At 46.0% G+C, this 12,733-nt stretch overlaps 1 long non-coding RNA gene across 1 annotated transcript in view; it reads left to right on the top strand.

The window, feature by feature from the left end:
• The window catches only part of LOC123363396, a 46,965-nt gene extending 36,242 nt beyond the window's left edge, over window positions 1–10,723 (top strand). The window contains exon 3 of the long non-coding RNA XR_006576743.1: window positions 10,393–10,723. This is a non-coding gene — a long non-coding RNA (uncharacterized LOC123363396). The remainder of the gene's footprint in view (window positions 1–10,392) is intronic.
• The last annotated feature ends 2,010 nt before the right edge of the window (window positions 10,724–12,733 follow it).

Raw genomic sequence — 12,733 nt, 5'->3', positions numbered from 1 at the left:
TTTGTATTTTGCTTCCAGAACAAGGAATAATGAACAAGCAGAACATGCTTTCATGTAGCCCCAGAAGCAGGGATCCATATTGGTTACACCGGCTGTATATTTCTGAAGGATCTATTAACCTTTTCCAAAGGTGGATCTGAGAAGGGGGCATACAGGTTTCAGATAGGGAGGAATTTTTAGAAGTTGTACCTCCCCGCTTAAATGCTGACATCCACTGAATGTTGTAAATTAAGTGTAAATATTTCCCTGACAGTAGAATCTGACACTAAGAAAGTGAGCTAGAGGATTCTTGAAATGGATCATTGATCATAATAGACAGTGCCCTGGTGCAACTGGTAAAGTGGAAAAGATAAGGCTAGGGTACCATCTAGTGGATAAATAGTAAAGGAAGCCAAAGAAAATCTATTAGGACACTACATGACAAAGTGTCAGCTGAAAGCATTCTGAATTTTTATGCGTTCAAAAATAATTTCTAAAAATACTCGCTGTGTTTTCTGCTGGTACCTACAGGCAACTCAGTTAGTACTTAAGCTAATGGAGACTAAGCAGGTCACAATATATTGGCCAGGGGCTCTTCTTCCTCTCTGGGTCGTATACCAGGAGACAGGTGGCTTGCTATTAATTAATATCTGAAAGGTGTTTAACATCTAAAACACTAAATTCAGCATTAACTGTATTGCTTTTATAAATCAGAGAAGGGTCCTGATGTCAGATTGCTATGTAAATATAGGAGCTAAAAATAAAGTGTTAGGGATATGTGCAATGCCTTGATTTGGATAGCCTTCAGTCATCTATTGCCACCCTATCAGCCTGGGCCTGTTGACTGCTAAGATTTCATTTAAAATGGATGAATACCTTTATGCAGGTCTTCCTACTTTTTTCCTAACCTTGTTCCCTTCCAGCACTCAGATAATCACACACAATTTCTCCACAGTTGCCCTTTGCTTCTGATTGTTGAGTGCTCACTTATTGGTTTAGCCCCCAGTTCAGCAAGGTACGTAAGTACCTACAGAAGTTTAAGAACAGGAGCAGTCCCACTGACTTCAGTGGAATCACTCACTTGTGTAAGTACCTTGCTGAATGGGGTCCTCAGAGAGAGAGGTGGAATATGAAGGAAGGTGGAGGCATGTGACACTAAGGGAGCACTACGGAGGTGGAAGTGTCTATGGAGCTATTTAATTTTGGTATGCACAATAGGTATTCCATCCTTGATAAAATAGAAGGATGAGACTCAGGGAGCAGTTTGCTGGAAGAACAGCAGTTGAACACGTGACAAAGAAGCAAGCACTCAAAGGAAGCAAAGAGAAAGAAAGAAGATGGAAGTCATCCTGATTAATTACTATAATGAAAAATATTGTCCTAGGCACCTGGGGTCCAATGAAAAACCAAATCAGGTATATATGGTACTTCTCAGAAGCCCCAAAGAGGCTACCAGATATCCTGAAGAATGCCGGGATTTCCTGTAGGCTCTAGTTCATGTAAGACCAAATGAAAGCCATGAAGGCAGTTTTGATGTATAATAATCCCTTCAAGGTATACGGCAAAGAACTTTTTTAAACACTGGGTGTGTGACCTTTTTTGTTCCTTTGTGGTATAAAAGAAGTTTGAGGTTCTGCTTACCTCTCTCATTTTGCTGGAGGACACGTTGGGTATCTCAGAGGATTTATGTTGTTAGCTCTTCCACGTTAATTGACTCTTTAACAAATACTACTTTCTCCAAAATGTTAATTAGAAATTGTAGTTAAATACGATACAATACAATAACTAAAAGCAATGTGCTTAGAAATCCCTTCCCCTAAACTGTTCCGCTTTCCTATCATTGGCTTTTGTGATGCATCATTTCGTTCGTTCTTCAATTTTTGAGTTCTCCAAATTTCCGAAATTTCTCATGTTAAAAACATGCCCCCCGCCCAAACAAAAACAACCCCTCCAATCCAATTGGGCTTTCTTGGTACAAAAGGAATAACAAGGAAAAAAACTAATTAGCCCATTTTTTTGTCTGCATTTTCCCTTTAAGGGTACGTCTACACTACAAGACTATTTCGAATCTACTTAATTCAAATTTGTGGAATCGACCTTATGAAGTCGAATTTGTGTATCCACACTAAATACACTAATTCGACTGTCTGAGTCCACAGTAACGGGGCCAGCGTCGACTTTGGAAGCGGGGCACTGTGGGAAGCTATCCCACAGTTCCCGCACTCCCCGCTGCCCAGTGGAATGCTGGGTAGAGCCCCCAATGCTTGCTGGGCGGAAAAATGTGTCGAGGGTGGTTTTGGGTAACTGTCATCATTGAACCGTCAATCACGCCCTCCCTCCCTGAAAGCGCCTGCGGGCAATCTGTTCGTGCACTTTTCTGCTTAGTGACAGCGCGGGCACCACAGCACTTTGAGCACGGATCCCGCTGCAGTTATGGCCGTTGTCAACTCCTCGCACCTTATCGTCCACCTCTTCCACAGTCAGCTGCTGAGAAATCGGGCTACTTTTCAATGGTGCTGCGAGCACTGGTGGACCATGGGGGACGTTTTACCAACATCAACGTCGGGTGGCCAGGCAAAGTTCATGACGTGCGTGTTTTCAGGAACTCTGGTCTGTTTAGACGCCTGCAGGAAGGTAGTTTCTTCCCGGACCACAAAATAAGTCTCGGGGATGTGCAGATGCCTACAGTGATCGCCGGGGACCCAGCCTACCCGCTAATGCCCTGGCTCGTGAAGCTCTGTGCAGGCGCCTTGCACAGCGACAAGGAACTCTTGAAGTCCCAGCGAGCAGTGAGCAGCGTGACCTGTGACTGTTCAGTTTCTTTACAGAGAAGCTGAACCTGCCCGTTTCTTTACCAAGTGACTGTTGACTAGCATCTGCAGTTACATACCCCGCCCACCCCGCTTCCCCAACTTCCAACACACGTTTAAAAATAAAATCCATGTTCCACTGTAACTTTACAAAGGTTTCTTTATTGATGACTTTGCGTTACAGGGTTGAAACTGGGACACGGACTGTGCTGGGTAGGGTGTGTGGTGATGTAAAGACCGCCTGTAAACTCGAGGAATGACAGGCTCCTGCTCCCAGAGCGGTCTGCAGTGCCGGACTGGATGTTTCAACGGAGCCTGCCATCCCTCCTTTTTGGGACTCTGTGTGTGGGGGCTATGTGGCCTTTTGGCGGGGGAGGACGGATACAGATTCCTCTGCTGCGTGGCTCTGTGGTCCAGGACAGGGACCGTTGCATGAGATCTGTAACCCCCCTCCCCCGCTACAAAGTCACGTACCCCCCCACCCACACAGAACCTGCAAACCACCTCCCATACCGACCAGGGTGCGTACTGACTGCAGTGTGTGTGTGACCTGCTGCTGATCCTGCCCCCATGTCTGTACCCTAGTAAAGATTATTGTCCTGTCAAATTACCAACCCCCTTCCCCCCCTTCAAACACAGTCTCCTCTAAAAGAACATGACGGAAAAAGTAATTAACAGAAAAGTATTTTTTATTATCAACTAGACAGTTAGGGGATGAAACTGGGATGGGGGCTTGGGTGAGGCGGGAAGGAAAGGACTTCTCAAAATTTAGGCTATGAGAGCTTTTTGGTACTTGAGCACTCTGCTGGGGTGCAGTGACAGTTTACACGGCCTCTGGCGCCCCTCCTTCTGGTTATTTTGGGTGAGGGGGGTATGGGACTTTGTGGTGGGGGAGGGCGGTTGCAGATACACTGCAGGGGGGCTCTGTCCTCCTGCCTGAGGTCCTGCAGAACATGCACAAGGCGCAGGAGCATGTCCATTTGCTCCCTCATTAGTCCAAGCAGCGTTTGAGTCGCCTGCTTGTCTTCCTCACGCCACCTCTCCTCCCGTTCGCTGTGTGAGCGCTGGTACAGAGAGAGGGTCTCCCTCCACTGGCTCTGCTGGTCCGCCTCGTCTCGGGAGCACCCCATAACTTCAGCGAACATCTCGTCCCCTGTCTTTTTCTTTCGCCGCCTAATCTTTGCCAGCCTCTGTGAGGGGGATGCTGTGGCAGGTCTGGAGACAGTCGAAGCTGTGTGATGTGAAAAAGGGAGTGAATTCCTTGCAAAGATAAATTTTTGCGAAGAATGAACACAGTGTGAATTCTGGGTTGAGATCCCAGTGCCTGATGGGGCAAAAACCATTTTCGTGGGTGGTTCTGGGTAAATGTCATCAGTCATCCCTTCCTCCGGGAAAGCTACAGCAGACAATCATTTCAAGCCCGTTTTCCCTGGATTGCCCTGGCAGACGCCACAGCGTGGAAACCATGGAGCCTATTTTGCCTTTTGTGCCTGTCACCGTATGTGTACTAGATGCCGCTGACAGAGGCGGTCCAGCAGCGCTACACAGCAGCATGCTTTTGCTTTTGCATGACAGCAGAGATGGTTACCAGCCATACTGTACCATCTACCATACCATAAATTGGTAATAAGATGGGCATGGTTACCAGTCCTTTTGCACTGCACCATTTGCTGCTGTCATAAGTGCCCCTGGCTGCTCTTAGCCAGGGGCGCAAAAGCCAAAATTGGGAATGACTCCCTGAGTCAATCCCTCCTTTTTGGTATCTAAAAATAGAATCATTCCTGCCTAGAATATGGGCAAGTGTACTACAGAACCACTGTATCAGAGAACCAGAGAGCACAGCTGCTCTGTGTCAGATCCTGCATAGATTATGAGCTGTATGCTATTCACAGGGGGTGCTCCTGCAACAACCCCACCTGTTCATTCCATTCTTCCCCAGCCTTCCTGGGCTACCATAGCATTGTCCCCCCACTTGTGTGATGAAGTAATAAAGAATGCAGGAATAAGACACAGTGACTTGTTAGTGAGAAATGAGTGGAAGGCAGCCTCCAGTTGCTATGATAGTCCAGATAGGACATTAAGGAGTGTGGAGAAGAGGAGCCCATCATCCTGCTGCTAGTCCAGGGGCAATTGAATCTTTTCTTTACACATGAAGGGTGGGGGCTGATGGAGCTCAGCCCCCTGTTGCTATGATGATGATGGTTATCAGCCATACTGTACCATCTACCAGGAAAAATTAGGGCCAGGCGCCCTTGATTGACCTTACCGATGCTAGTCAGCATGGTTACCAGCCCTTTTGCACTGCCCCATGTGCCAATAGGCTGATGATGAGGACGGGTACCAGTCGTATTGTACCATCAGCCATCCATAGCATGGGGGGAGCAAGGATGTTGGTGTTGAGTGCTGCACCATCACGTCTATCTGCAGCATTCAGTAAAGATAGGGTGACATGTAAAAGAGTCAAGAGAGGATTGTTTTCCCTTTCACTTCTGGGGGCGGGTGGGGCGCTGCGTAAATTGCCTAGCTATGCCCTGACCCACCGCGGACACTGTTTTTGACCCTAGAAGCATTTGGAGCTCAGCCAAGAATGCAAATGCTTTTCGGAGACAGCAGGAACTGTGGGATACCTTGTGTCCTCAGTCCCCCCTCCCTCCATGAGCGTCCATTTGATTCTTTGGCTTTCCGTTACGCTCGTCACGCAGCAGTGTGCTGAGTCTCTGCTATGCCGTCTGTCCGGAGATTTTTTAAAAATACTTTGGACCAAGCGTAACATTACAGTAATTCCCCTAATTAGATGCAGGAGTCTCCGAGCGAGATCACCCTGAGGACGGTCACTGAAGGAGATAGAGAGCGCATGCTGCGTGAAAGCCAGCACAAACCAGGGCCCTATGCAGCCGTGCTCGGGGAGGCAATGCTCCCTGAGTACCTCATGAAAGCCTCGCGCGGAAAAGTGTGCTACCACGAAGCACCCAATAAGGCAGCTCTCCCCAGGAACCTCCTGCGGAGGCTTTTCGATTACCTCCAGGAGAGCTTCGTGGAGATCTCCCAGGAGGATTTCTGTTCTATCCCCATATATAGAGAGACCTCCTTTTCACATACTTCAGATTCCTGTTATATTAAGAATAAAAGTTTACATGGTTAAAGCACTTACCAACTGCTCCTTCCCCTGATTCAGGATCCGGGTTAACGGCCGGGGACGGTTGGTAGGGGATCTCTGTGACGGTGATGAAGAGATCCTGGCTGTCGGGGAAACCAGCGTTGTAAGCGCTGTCGCCTGCCTCGTCCTCCACAAACCCTTCCTCATCTTCCCCGTCCGCGAACATCGCCGAGGAACTGGCCGTTGACACTGTCCCATCGTCAGAGTCCATGGTCGCTGGTGGGGCAGTGGTGGCAGGCTCCGTAGCGTCCGTTTGCCGGTTTGATTTTTTGGTAGCCTTGTCTGGGGTCCTTGATTTTCATGCGGCGCTGCGTTGCATCCCGGCTGTATCCTCTGTCTCTCATGGCTTTGGAGACCTTCTCGTAGGTCTTTGCATTCCGTTTTTTGGAGCGCAGCTCCGAAAGCACAGACTCCTCGCCCCACACACCGATCAGATCCAAGAGTTCCCGGTCAGTCTATGCTGGGTCCCTCTTTCTATTCAGAGATTACATGAACTCCTCTGCTGGAGAGCTCTGCATCGCTGCCAGTGCTGCTGAGCTCACCCCGATGTCCAACCACGAAATGAGATTCTAACTGTCCAGACAGGAAAAGGAATTCAAATTTTCCTGGGACTTTTCCTGTGTGGCTGGTCAGAGCATGCAAACTCGGACTGCTGTCCAGAGCGTCAACAGAGTGGTGCAGTGTGGGATAGCTCCCGGAGCTAGTAAGTTCGATTTGCATCCACACCTAGCCTAATTCGAGATAGCCATGTCGAATTTAGTGCTACTCCCCTCGTCAGGGTGGAGTACCGAATTCGAACTAAAGAGCCCTCTAGGTCGAATTAAACGGCTTCCTGGTGTGGACGGTTGAGCGGTTAATTCGAATTAATGCTGCTAAATTCGATTTAAAGTCCTAGTGTAGACCAGGCCTCAGAGACTTGGGAAATGAGCTGAAGGTGGGAGCAGTGCTAATCCTTCTAGTGCCAAGCATAAGTTAAGGAACAATAACACTGGAGATCTAAGGTGGGATCCACAAAGGAACTTGGATGTTGCAGTGCTGAGCAGTGGTGAGCTCCAGCCGGTTCACACCGGTTCACAAGAACCGGTTGTTAAATTTAGAAGCCTTTTAAGAACCGGTTGTTCCAGGACAACCGGTTCGAAAAAGCTTTTAAATTTAACAAAGGCTCAGGCAGTTGTCCACCCGGCCCCCGGCCCCAGCTCACCTCCCCCTCTCCCCTGAATTCTCCGCCCTCCTTCTCCTCCCCTTCCCCTGCTTCCTGCAAATCAAATGTTCACGGGAAGCCTGAAACAAGCAGCAGGCAGGTAAGCCAGGCGGGGCGGGACGGTGCACGCGGCCCAGTCCGGCTCCACCTGAGCGGCTCCCCCGGTCCCAGCCGAGCGCCCCAGCCCGGTCCCAGCCAAGCACCCCTGGTCCCGGCTGAGCAGCTCCAACCTGGCCCAGCTCGGGACCCGTGGCTCCGGCCCCGGCGTCGGCCAAGTGGCGCGCTCTCTCTCTCTCTCTCTCACACACACACACACACACACACACACACACACACAGCGAGCCTGCTCTTCTTGGCCCTCAGCCTTCTTCAACCTCTCTGGTTGGAGTCTTTTATACTCACAGGGAGTCTGCTCTCCCTGGCCCTCAGCCTTTAGCAGCCCTCTGGATCTGGGTTTCAGGCCAAACCCAGTCCAGGTTCTTGCAGGAGACGCATATAAACTCCTGCTCACAGCAGCTCTTCTAAAGTCTCTGCTACAGCTTCCTTTAGTTATCACTCCCTAAGCCTCCCTGCAGCTCTTATAGAGGAATCTCCTGATCCCCATTCAGGTTTGCCTGCTTAGTAACTAGGCTGGCTGACTCCAGGCCTCTAACCCTTAAAGGGGAAAGCCAGCCCATTACAGGAATGGAAAACAAAGGAGAAATGACAGTGGGCATCTGCCTCAGAGAACTGTCATGGCTTAAGGATTAAATAGCTGGTATTTTTGTGCTTCCTGTGGTTAGCTGGATACAGACTTCAAGGTCCTTTGTTCATTGTCAAAGGTTAACTCCTTCATAACCCCACACGCGATGTAAATCCATTTTACTAATGGTGCAGGAATACAACTGTGCAGGAATTTCTTTCTTTATAAGTGATTGGAAATATTAACTGATTGCAACTAAGTATTTTCAGCCTACACACTAAAGGCAAGATTGTTCCTGTCCCACATGCATGGCAAATTCCAGAATGGAATGGGGGGAAGCAGCCTCTATGGGACTGCTGCTACTGCTCCCATGCAGGTGGGTGGGGAGTGGGCGAGCCTTGACTTTACCCTCCTCCCCAGTATGTGGAACTGGCATAGAGGGGGAAGTTAATTGCTACCAATATAGACCAGTAGCCAATGGCTTCATCCCCAGAACACAGGGGCAATTAGGGAGAGAACTGTGATTACAGACCGGTAAGTCTAACGTCGGTACCGGGCAAATTAGTCGAAACAATAGTTAAGAATAAAATTGTCAGACACATAGGAAAACATAAACTGTTGAGCAATAGTCAACATGGTTTCTGTAAAGGGAAATCGTGTCTTACTAATCTATTAGAGTTCTTTGAAGGGGGTCAACAAACATGTGGACAAGGGGGATCCGGTGGACATAGTGTACTTAGATTTCCAGAAAGCCTTTGACAAGGTCCCTCACCAAAGGCTCTTATGTAAATTAAGCTGTCATGGGATAAAAGGGAAGGTCCTTTCATGGATTGAGAACTGGTTAAAGGACAGGGAACAAAGGGTAGGAATTAATGGTAAATTCTCCGAATGGAGAGGGGTAACTAGTGGTGTTCCCCAAGGGTCAGTCCTAGGACCAATCCTATTCAATTTATTCATAAATGATCTGGAGAAAGGGGTAAACAGTGAGGTGGCAAAGTTTGCAGATGATACTAAACTGCTCAAGATAGTTAAGACCAAAGCAGATTGTGAAGAACTTCAAAAAGATCTCACAAAACTAAGTGATTGGGCAACAAAATGGCAAATGAAATTTAATGTGGATAAATGTAAAGTAATGCACATTGGAAAAAATAACCCCAACTATACATACAACATGATGGGGGCTAATTTAGCTACAACGAGTCAGGAAAAAGATCTTGGAGTCATCGTGGATAGTTCTCTGAAGATGTCCACGCAGTGTGCAGAGGTGGTCAAAAAAACAAACAGGATGTTAGGAATCATTAAAAAGGGGATAGAGAATAAGACTGAGAATATATTATTGCCCTTATATAAATCTATGGTACGCCCACATCTCGAATACTGTGTACAGATGTGGTCTCCTCACCTCAAAAAAGATATTCTAGCACTAGAAAAGGTTCAGAAAAGGGCAACTAAAATGATTAGGGGTTTAGAGAGGGTCCCATACGAGGAAAGATTAAAGAGGCTAGGACTCTTCACCTTGGAAAAGAGAAGACTAAGGGGGGATATGATAGAGGTATATAAAATCATGAGTGATGTGAGAAAGTGGATAAGGAAAAGTTATTTACTTATTCCCATAATACAAGAACTAGGGGTCACCAAATGAAATTAATAGGCAGCAGGTTTAAAACAAATAAAAGGAAGTTCTTCTTCACGCAGCGCACAGTCAACTTGTGGAACTCCTTACCTGAGGAGGTTGTGAAGGCTAGGACTATAACAATGTTTAAAAGGGGACTGGATAAATTCATGGTGGCTAAGTCCATAAATGGCTATTAGCTAGGATGGGTAAGAATGGTGTCCCTAGCCTCTGTTCGTCAGAGGATGGAGATGGATGGCAGGAGAGAGATCACTTGATCATTGCCTGTTAGGTTCACTCCCTCTGGGGCACCTGGCATTGGCCACTGTCGGTAGACAGATACTGGGCTAGATGGACCTTTGGTCTGACCCGGTACAGCCGTTCTTATGTTCTTATGATGGCTACACTGGAACTAGAGGTGTAATTTCCACTCAGATAGACATACCCATGCTAGCTCTGATTGAACCAGCATGCTGAAAATAGAAGTGCAGGCACCCCAGCATGAGCAGCAGGATGGGCTACTTACCTGAGTACAATCCCATCAGAAAACTATGTACCTACTCAGGCAGTTAGCTCATCCCATTGCACTGCCATGACTATGTGCCTATTTTTAGTATTCAAGCTCAATCAGAGCTAGTATGGGTATGTCAACCTGAGTTGGGAATTACACCTCCTGCTCCAGTAGACATACGCTTAGGGTCACAATTTCCTCTCTGGTTATCTCCTGGGGCAATGCAGCTATTATGTGTTGCCTCTTAAGGCAAATTGTGAAGACAAAACTAACAGCTGCAGGCAAGACAAGTAAATTTCCCTGACCAAACACAGACAAGACAGAAGAGGTGGGAAAGGAAAAGGAAACTCAATTATGATCAAAGGCAGGTGGGTAATTGTGATGCTGTTAGCTTAGGCCATGAGGCCATAAGCTTCTTTTAACAGTTTTTCCATGTATAGGCCAGTTGATCCTTTACTTCTATTGCCATGGCAGCAACAGCACTGGAGGAGAGAGAACAAAAATTAATTCACCTGCACTACCCCCGGAGGTACTTGAAACCACAGGACATCATTTTCTTCAGGGATTTTAGTGCATCTTCTAATCTACTGGTTAACAGATAAAGCTAAATACATATTGAAAAAGTTCCTAAATTATAAAGACGACAACCCCTTTGTGATCTTGACAATAGAGAATTCAACCAGTGGGGAAGCCATCCTGGATCTTCTACTTACCCATAAGGAGGCATTGATTAAGAACACAGTAATATTTGCACTTCTGTAGTGCTTTCCATCGGAGCCTCTCCAATCTCTTGGCAAGCATTAATGCATTCAGCCTTACAGCACCCATGTGAGAAAGGTAATAGGGTACCAGTGGACATGAGCTTTTTGAATTTAGCATAGTAAAGAATAAGTTCACAGGATGCAGCAGTGCAAGGATAATAGATTTCAGGAAGGCATAGTTTGGGGAATTAAGAAATCTAGTGAGTGAGTGAGACGAGATGGTGGGAATGTTAAATTTACTAGTGTGGAAGAAAGATGGAGAATCCTGGAAGACATCAGAATTAAGGCATAACAGACCATAAATCCTCAGAAAAAGAAGAAGATGGGATATTGAATGGGTTCAGCAGGGACAGGCAGAGGAGAATTTTCAGGGAAAAGCAAGGTTCCCTTACCCTGGCTCTGAGGGTGGATTCCCCAGGTCAGAGAAGTATGCTTTTTACTCTTTTTGCTTATTATGTTATCTTGTTTTGATATGTATTTATGAAGATTCTCCCATGCTAAACAGACATTCTTGCCTGTTGCTGTACTGTTTGACTTTTGCTCAGCCCCAGTTTACAGTCACATGCTTACTCTTTTTTCTGAGGCTGCAATATTGTAAATGGAAAAATTAAATTAAAAATGCTTTTCTCTCTTTAGTTTGTGGGACCCTACATTGAGCAGAACTAGGCAAAACATTCAGAATAAACCTACCGCTTAAACCCATTGCTTAAATCAGCTTCTCTACCAGGTGACTGGAGGATAGCTAATGTGATGCCATTTTTTTTAAAAAGCTCCAGAGGTCATCCTGGCAATTACTGGCCAGTAAATCTAACTTCAGTATCAGACAAATTGATTGAAACTATAGTTAAGAACAGAATATTCAGACACACAGATGAACAGGATTTGGTGAGGAAGAGCCAACATGGCTTTTGTAAAGGGAAATAATGCCTCTCCAATCTATTAGGATTCTCTGAAGCGGTCAACAAATGTGGACAAGGGTAATCCAGTGTATATAGTATATTTGGACTGCCAAAAAGCCTTTCACAAGGTCCCTCACCAAAGGCTCTTAAGCAAAGTAAGCAGTCACGGGATAAGAAGGAAGGTCCTCTCATGGATCAGTAACTGGTTAAAAGGCAGAAAACAAAGAGTGGGAATAAATGGTCAGTTTTCAGAATGGAGAGAGGTAAATAGAGGTGTCTGCCAGGGATCTGTACTGGAACCAGTACTGTTCAACATATTTATAAATGATCTGGAAAATGGAGTAAACTATGATGTGGCAAAGTTTGCTGATGATAAAAATTACTCAAGATAGTTAAGTCCAAAGGAGACGGCAAAGAGTTACAAAGTAACTAAACTGGATGATTAGGCAACAAAATGGCAGATTACATTCAACGGTAATAAATGCAAAGCAGGGCACGTTGGAAAACATAATCCCAGCTATACATACAAAATGATGGACTCTAAATTAACTGTTACCACTCAAGAAAGAGATCTTGGAGTCTTCAAAGATAGTTCTCTGAAAACATCTGCTCAGTGTGCAGCAGCAGTCAAAAAAGCTAACAGTTTTAGGAACCATTAGGAAAGGAATAGATAATAAGACAAATAAAATCATAATGCCACTATATAAATCTATGATACACCCACATCTTGAATACGGTGTGCAGGTCTGATCACCTCACCTCAAAAAGATATACTAGAAATCTAAAAGGTACAGAGAAGAGCAACAAAAATGATTAAGGGTATGAATCAGGTTCCATATGAGGAGAGATTAAAAAGACTGGGACTATTCATCTTGGAAGAGAGATGACTAAGGGGGGATATGATAGAGGTCTATAAAATCATGAATAACACAAAGTGCTATTTGCCCCTTCACATAACACACAAACCAGGGGTCACCCAATGAAATGAATAGGCAGCAGATTAAGAACAAACAAAAGGAAGCACTTCTTCATACAAGGCACAATTAACCTGGGGAACTCATTGCCAGGGGATGTAGTGAAGGCCAAAAGTTTAACTGGATTAAAAAAAAGAATTAAGTAAA

The sequence above is a fragment of the Mauremys mutica genome, chromosome 2, assembly GCF_020497125.1.
Source record: "Mauremys mutica isolate MM-2020 ecotype Southern chromosome 2, ASM2049712v1, whole genome shotgun sequence".
Taxonomy (NCBI): Eukaryota; Metazoa; Chordata; order Testudines; family Geoemydidae; genus Mauremys; species Mauremys mutica.
The sequence above is the reverse complement of the archived record's forward strand: the minus strand, read 5'-3'. Positions and strand labels throughout refer to the sequence as shown.